The sequence below is a fragment of the Mytilus edulis genome, chromosome 3 (genome assembly GCF_963676685.1).
Source record: "Mytilus edulis chromosome 3, xbMytEdul2.2, whole genome shotgun sequence".
In the NCBI taxonomy this organism is placed as follows: Eukaryota; Metazoa; Mollusca; class Bivalvia; order Mytilida; family Mytilidae; genus Mytilus; species Mytilus edulis.
This window is the reverse complement of record NC_092346.1, coordinates 64,627,109-64,642,486: the sequence shown is the minus strand read 5'-3', so window position 1 is coordinate 64,642,486 and position 15,378 is coordinate 64,627,109. Positions and strand designations below refer to the sequence as shown.

Sequence of the window (15,378 nt, the reverse complement as noted above, 5' to 3'; positions counted from 1 at the left end):
ATCAGAATCAAGAATATGTCCCCGGTACACGAATGCCCCACTCCCACTATCATTTTATATGTTCAGTGGACCGTGAAATTGGGATCAGAACTCTTATTTGGCATTAGAAATAGAAAGATCATATCATAAGGAACATGTATACTAAGTTTCAGGTTGATTGGATTTCAACTTCATAAAAAACTACCTCGACCAAAAACTTAAACATGAAGCAAGACAAACGAACGAACGAACGAACGAACGAACGGACGCACAGACCAGAAAAGATAATGCCTCTCTACTATCGTAGGTGGGTCATAAAAAATATATTTCAGAATATTACCGCATTTATCAATGTGTTGAGAAAATGAAGGGACTGCTTTCATTTTGCAATATCAAAGTTCTTAAAAATTTATCAATTTGTATTAAGAAATTAGTTAAAATATTGTAACTTATGTGATATAATCAGTGGCGGATCCAGAGGGGCCGTAGAGGGCGTATTTTTCGCTGGAATGTACTGATTGTCAAAGTCAGCTATGGTGTAGTTGACCAGTGCGTCGAAAAAACGTTGCTCAGTCATTTTCAATTCAAATTACAGTAACAGATTGCTTAGGCTGAGGATGACAATCATGTCACCTTCAAAGCAACATAGGATTGAGCAAGAATGTAATACTCTATAGACTATTACACTCTCATGAAAAAAATGTTCCTAGAATGAAACAAATGTACAGAGTAGAATATGCAAGTTCAATAGACTTTACAAACATTTTTTTTCTCATTCGAATTTTGATTGATATCATGGTGATAAGTTTTGATAATTATTGTTATGAATGACGCATCCTTAGTTTGATGACATGACAATCAATGAAGAGACAAATAGAACATTATACCTATAATTGATGGATTTGTTGTTGTTGTTTGTTTTTTTAACTTTCGAGTTACAGTGATACCTGACTCTATCGAACCAGCCAAGAACTGGATCATTGATATATTCTGATCAGAAAAGAATTCGTTTAAATAATTTGATAGTAATTCATATGCAATTAGAATGAAGAAAACAACAAACATAAGTGTCGGGCACAGACGTATAGTCCAATTCAGACAAGATAGGGCCGTTTACAAAGATTTGAATGAAACATATTTTAATGTAATCGTAAAACATTGAATGATTAATAAATTTTATTAATGTACATAGATGTAAATAATCACAACTTGTCCCTGTAATTACGTTATATGTTACGCACGGTTTTTTTTCAAAAACAATAGGAGTGCTGATCTATATAAAAGATAAAATCAAATGATATACAATAATTTCCAACAAAAAGCTAACATGACGAGATCTATCTTATTATTAGCGTTCGTATGTTCGTTATTCATAACGTACACAGAGGGTGAGTCTTATTTTTCCATTGCTTTTCTCTTCGAATCTGTATAGAAATTGGACAGTTTCTCTTTCTAATTGATACGATCCAAATACAAGGAGCGTCAAGGGAGGAATGGAATCAATGTTTAATACGGATGAAATGGGTACGTTAAATCCGATTTCCAAGAGAGTGTCATTGTAAGTGATATTGATATTTTCATTTTCTTAATTCAGGACGACCGACTTTGCAGTATCAACTTGCATGATGCATGTCGAATACGATTGAAATGGATACATTAAATCCGATATCCAAGAGAATGCCACCATGACTCTATCTGTATGTTAATAACTCGCAATATTCGTTGAGGGCTCCGTATGTGACTTGTTGCATGTTAATTTTTTCAACCTATGGCCAATATGACTTCTATTTCCAGTAGGAGTACGCTTTTATTAACCAACTGTTCTTTTTTTTAAACATTCATGAAATACTTGTCACTAGACGTTTTAAAGAATAAAAAAAAATCACTCATTATTATGTAAACCTCTAACTATTTTTTTTTTAATTATATGATAAGTATATGATAAACCAGTATTTTGGTGTCATTTTAGTATAAGTATGGGATTGTTGTACTTTAACTTTTGATACTGTCGAATTTACTATACAGTCCTATATTTGGTTTTGAGCATCACTGAAATAAGAAAAAACAAAAACATGCGAGCTATCTTTGATACTGTGTTTGTTATAATTGTTTTGTTTTGTTTGTACTTTCCACATATCTATAATTATATATTATAATAGACCTAACTGGTATACCTAGCTGATAGTCCATTCCAAGAGGGTTCGAGATAAAGTTTTCACCTCGTCACAAGTCAATGTGCTTATCCCCACTCAGGAACTACTTCAGAGTACTAATATGTCTTTTATCATATTTCAAATATATTTGATATTGGAATCGGCTTTAAAAAATACTTACGACAAAGATTGGTCGTAAGTCATGAACAAATCAGTATACTTACGATCAATCTTAGTCGTAAGTTGTTTTGTTAAACCGACTCGTGGTATTCAGAAACATGATAGTGATGGCATATCTATGGCATTATATGTACGATTTGGTGCTCGACTTGTTATATTGACCTTTCTATTGTTGAAGATTGAACGTTGACCTTTTTTTTATCTCAGGTTTGGATTTTGCGTTGTCTAATCGACATATACTCCATATCTCCTTTATTCAAAACGATATGTTATGCACCAAAGAAGCTACATAATCTTGTTGTTTTTGATTATGCTCATTCTGTGATCATCAGTGTTGTAAACGATAATTTCCGGCTAATATCACGGCCGACAATCGGCTAACCGAGAGATTGGTCGGTTAATCTATATTGAGTATGCGGCTATATCGGCGGTTGGTCTGTTAATCGGGTTGGCTAAAGTCTGTTAATCAGGTGTTATCGAGAAAATCATTGAAAGTTCAGCATGTTTCATTGTATAACTTTCTAAATATATTTTCATCATAAAAAGTATTCATGTCTAACAAAACAATTCAATGTACTGAATTCAGTGGTGTAATTATTATTTTTCTAGCTTCGATGTACGATCTAAAAAATGAAAAGGCGGGTTGATCATCAATAAATTTATACACATTTTACACACATAAAATGTACACAAAATGACACATTGGTTAAATTTACTTGCATTCAATGTTTTGAACATCGAAAAAAGAAAGGCATTATATTTGTTTACCGTATTGATATCATTGTGTGAAAAATCTACACGAAAATCTGTATTTTGGTCCCATAAATCAGTCTTTATTTAAAACCTGGTCTGTTAATGGGTCGGATGTATAAAACCCGGTCTGTTAATTGGTCTGTTAAGAGTTATGAATGAAAATAAAAGTATAATTTTATTGCTATATGGGGTGTTATCGGATCAAATAAGTAGGCTCAAGACGAGCGGCTAAAATATACGAAAACAACACATGAGCAATGAAACATAACCATGATATACGGAAACAACACATGAAATTGAAAATTGATAAAAATGGTTTCAAAAAGTGTAATATTAAAGTAATATTAATTTCATCCGAGAATGATCGCATATATCATGCTGATTCTGTTTAATTGTCATGAATGACACAAATTTGTCATCTACATTGGTAACCAGTATATAAATCAGAGATAAACGTCGTAATGTAACTAAACATCTGTTCAGTAAGTGAAATATATTGGGATGACAAAATATGAAAAATAAAGAAAGAATAATGAGTAAGATAAATAAAATGTAGAAAAAAATGACATAACAATTTAAAGAATACAGAAATAAACAATACCCCCAATCCAGACCCTCATGGTATACACGAGAATCTGGATGGAAACGCAGAATATAGAATAATATATAAGGACAGTAGAGAGTGATACATTGCTAAAAACGAGAGAAAAATAATACTTGTGTAAGAATACACACATGAAACACCGATGGCTGTTGAAACAGTAACGGATTGCGATGTACTTATATTGGTGACAAATTCTAGAAGTTTACATGCGGACAACTATGGTGGCAGGTTACAGCTTTTACAGTAATGCTAGCAATACAAATCTTTGTTTGTGTTGCTTGCTTTGTTTATATCAGTGTTTGCTCAAGCATGACAATTAAGATAGGCGGGGCTTCAGCTTGTATACATCATACTTAAATTTAATTGGACGTTATGTTTGAGGTTAAGGACACTAAATTTTAAAACATCACATGACACATATTCTCATATGTTTCCTTACCTGTAAATATACAATACAGACAAGATTCTACTTCGCCAGTTCATTTTCACAATCGTAGAAATGGAAGACAATTTTTTTTTCAAAGATCCAACTTAAAGACTCGTCAAGCACTTTAAGTAAAATAGCTATTCGAACACACCTACTCTGATTTTGTGATCCATTGGATAGGTATTTCACTTGACCCCTATGTTTCATCTTTTAGTACTGTGATTGTTTTATGTTAAAAAGTCAACCTGTATAGCTTTGATATATAAATTGATAGAATCCGAAGCGAGATGATGTATCAAATACTCTTGCATTGTACGTCCAGACAAAATATTCATCTCAAACACACCCTAACATAAAAAAGGTGCACTCGATTTTCTCTTTTCGATACAATTGTTTCCCATTTTTTGGAATATTTTCTTGAGTTACATAATGGAAGGACATACATGGAAATAACTGACTGAACTAATAAATTGATATGTTATAAAAAAAAAAAAACAATATTAGGTCAATGTTGAAGGCCAGTTTCTCAGCCTCATCCAAGAAAAAAGTTTACATTTTTCTTTCATTGACAAATTATTGTATTTTTACAGGTGAGGAAACATGTGAGAATATTTGTCATGTGATGTTTTAAAATTTAGTGTCCTTAACCTCAAACATAAAATTTAAGTAATTTATACAAGCTGAAGCCCCGCCTATCTTAATTGCCATGCTTGAGCAAACATTGATACAAACAAAGCAAGCAAGGCAAACAAAGATTTGTCTTGCTAGCATTAATGTAAAAGCTGTAATGCCATTTTGCGTTTGAGCGCGTTAGCGTTTTCGCCTTACATATTCTATATGGCGAAAACACGAAACCGATTTCTCGTTTTCGACTTCGCGTTTTGGCGTTTTCGACTTCGCGATTTCGCGTTTTTGCCCTATAGAATATAAAAGGCGAAATCGCGAAAACGCGAAATGGACTTCACCAGCCACCATAGACAACTGTAGTTCTCCTCTGCACTTATGTAGAAAGGAACTAAACGGAATAAAATGAATTGAAACTTAAAATAACCAAATGTAGCTGCATTCGCTCCTTTCCGTTTACTTCTTTAGAGTGATTTGTAAACAACATATGATTAAGTAATAGAAGAAAAGAACCAATTGGATGATGCTGTCGAATTAGGATTAAACGTCCAGTGACAAATATCATGTTCATATGTGAACGAGAACACGTTATATGTACCCTGTGTTGTATTAGAAAAACACTTTCAGTCGGAATTGAGAACGTGCTACTTCGAACAGACACAAATATTAAGGCTGATTGAAAACGTCAATAAAAAATTCATGCATATTCCAAAGGCCAATCCATATCACGCTATATTGAAGTGACACACCCTTCAATAAAATGCAAAGAAAGTCAAAATAAAAATGCTCTTTCTAGGATACGTTGGCACCGTATTGTCATTTTTGTTTACTCAGAAACATCTCATTCTTAAATTTTTCAAGGGGAAAATATAAAGGTAGCAAAATTATTGTTGTGGCTAAATAACTCTTAACTGACACAATTTCAATTGTCCAACCCATTAACAGACTTTATTCCCATAATTTTCACTAAAACGTGGTATTATTCACCTTATTTTACAATTATGAAATATTTACTAATGTCAATTTATTTTTTAGAACCAAATTACTATTTTTTGTCCTTGAAATGATATCTAAATTTGTTTGTTTCGCCTTTTATAAAAAAAATTGCTATGCGTATAAGCATAAATACTACATACTTGCGCGACGCCTTTTAGTTTTACTGAAAACTGCGCAGACTAAGAAATGTTTTTACAAGTGCAAAATTTTCTATGATAGATATCATTTTGTCAGACACTTTTCTTTTTTTGATTAGGTTCTTATAACATGCCAAAAATCTGTATATTTAATAGAGTTTAACATTAAATTAAGCGTTTTACTCTTAACAGACGTATAACCAACCCGATTAACAGACCAATCGCCCATATAGCCGCATACTCAATATAGATTAACCGACCAATCTCTCGGTTAGCCGAGTGTCGGCCGTGAATATGATCAAATTTACTCCATGTATAATGTAACAATAGAACATTGTGTATTTCATTAATTAATGCAGTATTATCACCGGCACTTGTATCAGAAATTTGTTATATAAAGGTACATTGTATTTTTTTTCTGAGACAAGTGCCTGTGAGTATTATACATGTATACAGAAAACTTTAGCCATATGTGCTGTATTATTAATAAATATAATGCATTAATATAAACTACATTTTTATTATTTTTTAGCGTGTTGTATTTGTGTAACGGAACCTTGTAACTGTAGACCTAAGTGTGGATCATTTCCAATTGGCCATAAGAAGCAATTTTTTAGCAGAAGTAGATCCCGATCATCATCTTTGCTGAATACTCTCAATGCAAGATGAAGCATACACAGTCGAAAAAGGATGATAAAGCAGAAAATATAAATTAAACACATGTTGTTTTGTCATTATAATACTTTGTTTTGTTTAGTTGCATCAAGGAGGTTCTAGGAGGTTATATTAACTTCCTTGGTTGCATTGAAATTTTTTTTTCGTGAATAAATATGTATAAAAAAATTTCTAGTTTTAATCTTTAGATTTGCTTTATATATATAGATATGAGACTTACTCCGTACATCTAATTTTTGTTGTTTGCTTTTTGGCTTATTTTTGTTATTCTACTATATCCTTATGTAGAATCATTCCAGCGACACCTGCATAGAGATATCTTCAAGTTTAAATTATATTAGATCCAAAGGGTTACATAACCGATCCTTGTTGTCTAGATATAGGGCTGCATCTGGCTATATAAGCGAGGCTGTTGAATGGTTCTTAATAGAAAATATAAGTTTTATCTCCCCCAATTTTACTAACTTTCACGATTTTGTTGATTCTCATAGAACAGATAAGTCTCAGAAGTAGAAAAAAAAAACATTTTCCATTTGTCCTTACGACAATCCCGGCTTGTTTTCCTCATTTTAAAGTCATTTTAATATGATATTTCGGATATGCGCTTGTCATGAGCGAGTGCTTGAACTTTTTACGTATAGAAATAGCAGGGTATGTTATTTTGTACCATTTGGTTCAAAATTTATTTTTATCGGTTAACCGCTATTTATATACAACTTAACAGTTATTTTTATCGGTTAACCGCTATGTCAATCTAATTAAAAACCAATCTCTCATCGCTCCCGTTTTCTGATAAGTCGCATTATATCTATTATTGTCGGTTAATCGCTATATTCATATGTCAATCGCTATCAAAAAGGGTTAATCACTTCTAATCCATCGATTTTGCACACTACAACTTATTATTCGAAATGAATAAGTGCTTCAGTTGGTGGTTCTTTGTCATTCTTATACATAGTTTTGTTTAGATACATTGAATTGTTGCTAAGTGAGAGAAAAAAAACATGTAAAAATGAAATACTAGTTTAAACTTCAGATTTGCTTAATATATAATGTCACTCTGTACATTTAGGTTTTTAGAGAGGACTGATCAGCTAGTGGTATCTTTGAACTCGAATTTCGTATTGGATTATTAATTTTTTTTTTAAATGAAGGCCAAACAATGGTATCTTCAATAACAAAAATTAACATGAAGATATAGTTATATAATTTAATTTTGGATGTAACGCGTCTTCTGATTTGCTGACGTTATTTTGTTATCAGCCCATGGACATAATTTAGTCATGTGACGTCATCAACGTTTTTTCCTGGTTTTCTACGCTTTAAAATGGAATTTAGAATTAAATTATAAGAAATGACTGTATTTTTTTTCCTGTCTATTCGAAATAACATTAAAAATGTGGTGCACACTGTTAAATAACCCGCTACGCGCGTTATTCAGTGTGCACCCAATTTTTTATGTTATTTCTTCATAGACAGAAAAAATATTACAGTCATTTCTTAAATAAAAAACAAAATTAAATTCCAAGAACAGAACAATCGAATAAACAACACATTATGATAACCGATACAATTGCTGAGGCTATGTAGAGGTATCTCCCGTGCCTTTTTTCCAGAAAGATACAAGTGTGGACACAGATTTTAAATGGAATTTAGAATTAAATTATAAGAAATGACTGTATTTTTTTCCCTGTCTATTCGAAATAACATTAAAAATGTGGTGCACACTGTTAAATAACCCGCTACGCGCGTTATTCAGTGTGCACCCAATTTTTTATGTTATTTCTTCATAGACAGAAAAAATATTACAGTCATTTCTTAAATAAAAAACAAAATTAAATTCCAAGAACAGAACAATCGTATAAACAACACATTATGATAACCGATACAATTGCTGAGGCTATGTAGAGGTATCTCCCGTGCCTTTTTTCCAGAAAGATACAAGTGTGGACACAGATAAGTGTGGGTAATATGTATAGATGTTTGACTGTTTTCTGACAAAAATGGTTCTTTGTTTTTCCCATAGGGTTCTTTATTAAACTATGTTGCACATTGAACCCAAAACTAAACAATAGCAGTGTTTTTATTGGATATTTAGTTTTACTGTTTAGGCTGTCATGGAGGAGACACTAATTGCATTGTCACGGATAAGCAAATGATTATGATAAAAATATGTTCCACATTTTGGAAAGCTAGGAGAGGACGGTACACATTTGGTGCATTCTGCATGATGTGATTTTAATATGGGAAATGTTATCTGGTTGGACGGTTATCTAAATACTAGTAGTCTGTTGATTTTCCTACGATCTTCCAGGCTTCCACACTGTAGTTGTATAACCATGTGTTACACAGCCAGGTGTTCGGACTGAGTAGTTGTTATGGACAAATCTTGCTTCTCTTTTTTTAACTTGTTTTAATAATTTGATCTTTTTATTGCATCTGGCTTGATGGGTCCCAAACTGCGCATGCATATTCCACTGACGGTCTATGTTGCTGCTTTTACTGGTTTAGTGTAGTCTTTCAGATTTCTTCGGATAAATCCCAATTTTGTATTTCCTTTGCCTACAATGTTATCAATGTGTCCCCGGATAGTTTGTTGCTGATGGTCACGCCTAAGTATTTGCTGGAATCAACATTGTCTAGTGTATTTACGTGAAGTTTCTATTACTTCTGTGTTCCCCTGTGTTATTCTGATTACTATACATTTTTGTTTTGCGTTAAACCTCATTTGCCATTTATTCCCCGTCTTCTAAGGATGTCAGGTTTTTTTTGCAAAAGGTCACGGTCTGTCTGGTTGTTGTTCGAAAGAGAAGGCTATCGTCTGCAAATAGTTTTGTTTAAGATGACGTTGACGTTTCTGTCGTGTCATTTATGTAAGCAGAAATAAAAGAGGTCAAAGAAATGTGCCTTGGGGAACGCCTGGTAGTACCGGGAATGAAGAGGAGACTGATTTAAAAACTGATATTGAAGTAAGAAGATGTTGTATGATTGCCAATGATACAATTATCCATCAGATACCAACACGATGCAATGTAAAACAATAAACGAAAAACTAGTTTAATTTAAATAATACAATTCCATTCTTTCAGATGAATTTAATACCTAAAATGCGCAATCACATTCGGTTTTTTCTATGTTTTTGTTGAAATAATGTTGTCATCCCTTCTCCAATGTAAACTAAAATTATTAAAACATTTCAGTGAAGATTTCTTGAAAATAAATCTAGCCAAGGATATTGACGTGCCGGTTTTTGAGGCCAGCTAAGAGTGCACGGACAATTACACAGTGCTCGCACTCAAACACAACATGGCTGCTGGTCATATGGACGACCTGAAAAGGAACAAAAAGGTTTATGAGGTATTTTTTCAATATTCATATGAAATCTAAATCGTTTTCCGTCGTTTTTTTTTTTTGGTTTAAGATATTGGTCATATCCTGTTGGTAGCTGCACTGTTTAGTGTATTTCATTAAGTGTGGGATATTATTAGTTACGACTTTTGATCTAGATACGCAAACATCGGAGTGGTAAGCGCGTAAAACTGGTTTGACCCCACCACATTGCGCCAGTACCATGTCAGGCTATTTGGACTATATGCTGCTGTTATGGGTGGGTGGACTGTCCAATATTTTTGGTCATTGTTGTTATAGATACTACGATTCCGTTACGTTGAGTGGTCCAATTGTATATCAAATCGTGACATTAATACACTCAGTAAAAAAATTTAATACTCGTTTAAAACTTGTTTCCATTTCATTCATTTCGGATTTATAGCAAATAACCAGAATTAATGTATCTAAAGAGATTGTATGGTACTGCTGATGGCGTAAATCATAATTGAAAGAGCGCAAACTGACTTTTTATTAAGCATAGTTCGTTCATGATATCTTCGAAAGTCATAATATTATTCAAGTAAGAAAAACATATCGAAGTAAAAGTTAAACAAATTTTACCTTCTCTCATCATGCTTCTGTTTATTGTCAAACTTAATAAACATACTACTGACATTAGAACGAAGCTCTTCATCTGGTTTCTTGTTTTATACATACTATGTTAAAATGCTATGTATTTATGTTGTAGCCTTTGGTGACTATCCTGGTTGATTACGTACATACACCAAGTACCATCAATCAAAATCTATAATAAAAAATTCGCGTTTTGTGGTGTTGTTTAACAATGAAGCACTTAATGAACATGGCTCACCTTGTTCGGTAAAATTTGGGATGAATTGTTTATTTGCTTCGAAATGTAAAGCCTTATTTACAGTACGGTATTTCAAAGAGGATTGGTCGCTATAAAGGGCAAGAAATAAGCAAGTACGCTGGATGGCGTTAGAAAGTAAGCATCTACGTGTAGGCACAATTGTTCTTCAACATGCATGAACTTTGAACTACTTCAGGTTTTACATTGAGCTTGAAAATCAAGCACGGATGCAAAGTTTTGCTAACCATATTCTATCGTAAGAGAATGACATCAGCTGTCTCGCGTGGAATTTTTAATCATCTTAAGACTGAAATGAGAACAATCTAAACAAATTATTTAGTTTCTAGGATATATTTCTCGCTTTACAAACTTTAACACTATCCTGTTTATCAGTTCCTTGGGATTATATTGTTTTGTCGTTTTCATTGATTCTACCCAATGGTATTTTGTAATGGAGGCTTCTCGGTCAACTACCAGGAACATCTAGTAAAATTTTGACACTAGACTTGCTTTGACAATTATTGCAGTCTTGGACGGTTCCACAGGCTCAGTGGTTCAGAAAACATACTTTAAACATAAAATAAAAAAAGATGTGGTAAGATTGTCAGTGGATAAATATCAACCAGAGACTAAAATGATGAAATCAGAAATGCAGTAAAACAATCAAGAAAAGTGTTTCTGAAAGACAGCGGTCAGCAATTACCACCAAATTACAGCCTCCGGTCATGGGAAAGGCAAATACTATAGTATATATATAGGATGTGGTGGAGTAAAACATGTAAGCAAGCGCTCAATTCTCTAAACCTTCTACAGTGATGTAACAGCACAACATTCGAACAAGCTATACAATTCAGTTTAAAAAGACTTAAAACCAATTAACAAATTTAAAGACACAAAGTACCGATCTAAGAGTACCCGAAGTTGCTGAAATCTAGTTCAAAATTAATTACAACTTGTAAATAAATCATACGACGGAACATTAAGAGGAAAACTACTCTCTGGTAGATATAAGATGTGGTATGAATTCCAATGAGAAAACTCTCCATCTAAGTCACAATATGTAAAACTGTTAAAAAAAAGTCAAATAACGATCTTCAATGCGGAGCCTTGACTCCCACCAAACCACAAGCTATAAAAGGCCTAGAATCAGATGGATGCATAAAAAATGTTTAAATCCGCGAAAATTCAATATAGCACTGATTAATCCGCATTCATAAAAATTGTAACTAGTTAAAATAACACAATTTTATTTTGAATACTTTGGTACAATGTTGTCATGCCTTCTAACTATTTTGTAAACTCAAATAATCAAATTATTTAATCAGATTTTTGTAAAAATAAGTTTATCCATAATGAGGATATCGTCGTCGTGGTCTGTATGTTGGCCAGGGTGGACTGCATGGTGGACAATTACACGGTGCTCGGACGCAAGCACAGCATGGCGGTGGACGACCTGAAAGAAAAAAATATTGTTTAAATACAAAAAATGAGGCTTTTTCTTTGATGTGCAAATGATGAGGAGTTTTTTTTTATGTAAGTAATATGCTTTTATGTTGCCTATTAATTTTTTATCAAATAAAGTTATTGCAAATGTTTTATATTGGTGGTGAGTACGGCATAGGTAAAGAAGTTATATACTATAAAATATATATTGAAGAGGACCAACGAAATCTGTTAAAAGCACTTTTTGGATTTTCTTTTACTTAAACTGTTCTACTGATTTCAGAAACAGCCGTGGATAGCTTTTCTTGCTTACTGTTGTAGCAAACATGTTTACCCTGCTTTCGAACAGTCGATGCGCTATTAACGTCTTTGTTCATGCTAGTTGTCATTTTACTGGTAGCTGAACCGTTTTTTGTTGTTGCAAGGTTTATTATATCAATTTTAGTCAGAGATAACTCTGACGTCTAACGTCCGTCAAAACAGCTATTCGTGGACGTCTGACTAATCTGACCCAGCTTTTCTAATAAAACAGCCGTTGTACGTCAGTGTACTGAATCTCGGACTTAGTATATAATGTATATATAAGCCTTGATCTGTAAATTATACCATCTACTTGCCACTATACATTACATCTATTTGAATTCCCTTAAACGCAGGCATCAAAATATTTAGAAAGCTGTGATTTTGTTTTTGAATTTTTTTTTTTATGTTATAAGAGTTTTGAATTGGTGGTCTAACAGCTTTAGCCATACACAACTTACTCTATATATCAAAATCATTCTATATATATGTCGTGTACATTTTATTATTTTGTAGAGGTTATTACTTGTACAAAAACTTTGTATGAGTAATTACTTGTATGATGCCATCATACAAGTATGATGCCATCATAAGAGTTATTACTATACTATATATAATTACCTGTACAAATATAATTGTACCAGTAATTACTTGTACAATTTTTGTTGAGAAAAAGATAATAACTTGTACAACACAATATATTTGAGTTGTATGTGCTTCTACTTTGATCGTTTAGGTTTTACCTTTAATTCAAATATATGATATTTCATATGCAACTGTTTTACAAGATTTATGTTTGAAAATAAATTGTAGAAGGGTTTTATTTATTTTTGCTTTTAACGACTTTGTCACTTTGCACCATTTATCAGTATTTAAGTTGCAACAAGCTGTTAAGCTAAATTAGCTCAATGTCTCATGCTAAGTTATGTTGTTTCTCTGCGTTCGTCGTGTGTCTGAATTCTTCTAACTTTTCAAAAATAATACTAATATAAAAAAGATGTTATATAATTGCTAATGACACAACTCTCCACAAGAGCCCAAATGACATAGAAATTAAAAAAACATAGATTACCACACGGCCTTCAACAATGAGCAAAGCCCATACCGCATAGTAAGCTTTAATAGGCCTCGAAATGGCAAATGTAAATAAAAGTAGGCGAGCCACTGGATTCCTTGGTAAAACAATTTAAACGAGAAAACTAACGGCCTTGTTTATGTACAAAAATGAACATTTTTTTTTATAACACACCGGCAAGCGACAACCATTGAATGACAGGCTTGGGACAGACACATACATAATGTGGTTTGGTTAAACATGTTAGGAGTGTCCCAACCCTCCCCTTTCCTGGGACAGTGTGTAACATTACAACATAAGAACGAACTATACAAATCAGTTGAAAGAGGCTTAAGTCATCAAATGGATACAATCAGAAATACTACACAGAGGGGACGTGGCCGGGTACTTGTATATCCCATACAACAACAACAACAACAACACAAAAACAACGCTAAGTACAGAATACACATTTGAAAAAAAGAAAAGAAAAACATCACAATATAGATTTCAAAAAAAACATACGCTCTATGATAAGAAAAAAAAGTAAGGGTTCCAAGGAATTCAGTGGCTCGCCTACTTTTGCTGTTAATGGCAGGCTCAACAAAAATGAGTAAAACAAACAATAAAAACATTCCTCTCGATACTATTGTTTGATTGCAAGAAGCTTCTGTCAAAGTTTGGTAAAAATCCAGGATAGTTTAAGAAAGTTATTAGAATTTAGAAAGTTTAATCACAGAGTGAATGTGATGTTTCTGGGCAGAAAAACTTAGTCCATTTATAAGTTAAATATGGAAAAATACAAATCTAGGATAGTTGAAGAAAGTTATTTTAAAATTTCAAAAACTTTAACTAAAGAGTGAATATTTGTGGACGCCGCCGCCGACAGAATGTACGATCGTTATGTCTCCCTTTTTCAACTGAAGTCGAAGGCTCAACAAAAATTAACAAACAAATAAATAAATACGAGAAAACAGTAAAAGAAAAATAATACCCGACAATTCACAAAACAATTCCAGACTTACTAACTAAAAAAAATAACTTTTTCTATGAAACATTTTGTTTAAAGCAAAAGTAGAAGCACATTCAACTGAAATATATTGTGTTGTACAAGTTATTATCTTTTTCTCAACAAAAATTGTACAAGTAATTACTGGTACAATTATATTTGTACAGGTAATAACTTGTATGATGGCATCATATTAGTAATTACTCATACAAAGTTTTTGTACAAGTAATAACCTGTAAACGACATATATACTAGATTTGTTTCAAGAACACATTTGGTTTTCAATAAGCCTCTTTCGTTAATAGTTATATGATCTTCAAAAGACAGCTGAGCGGACTTAAATTCTTAATTATTCAATTAAGCAAAATAAATAAAACAAAGATTACCTTCTGCCACATTGTTAGTGCTTATTGTCATAAATAATAAACACACGACTGACATCAGTACGAAGCCTTTCATTTTGTTTGTTGTTTGATACAGACTATGTAAAAATGCTATGTTTATATACTGTAGCCTATGGTGACTGTCCTAAATAAAATGCACATCATCAACTTTGGTCTTAAAATACACATGTCCGTGTCAACCTACTCCTAGTTCCATCGACCAAGATTTATTATTTTTTCTGAATTTTGCGGTGTTGTTTAACAAGGAAGCACTTATAATAACCACGGGTCACCTTGTTTTTGTTTTCTTATTATTCTTTTTTCACGACATGAAAAATTATTACGTTAACATTTATGTCAGTATGCTGCAATTTGGGATGAATTGTTTAATTTCTTTGGATTTTCAAGTTGATTATCAGTTGAGCTATTGGGTACTATACAATGTTATTAAGAATGGTGG

General features: G+C 32.6%; 1 long non-coding RNA gene across 1 annotated transcript; it reads right to left on the bottom strand.

Moving 5' to 3' along the window:
• Positions 1 to 11,959: 11,959 nt before the first annotated feature.
• LOC139517118 (uncharacterized) lies at positions 11,960 to 15,201 on the bottom strand. Its single transcript, XR_011663083.1, has 2 exons — positions 14,922 to 15,201; positions 11,960 to 12,182 (listed from the first exon to the last, which is right to left on the bottom strand). It is a non-coding gene; the product is annotated as an uncharacterized lncRNA (long non-coding RNA).
• Between the last annotated feature and the right edge of the window lie 177 nt (positions 15,202 to 15,378).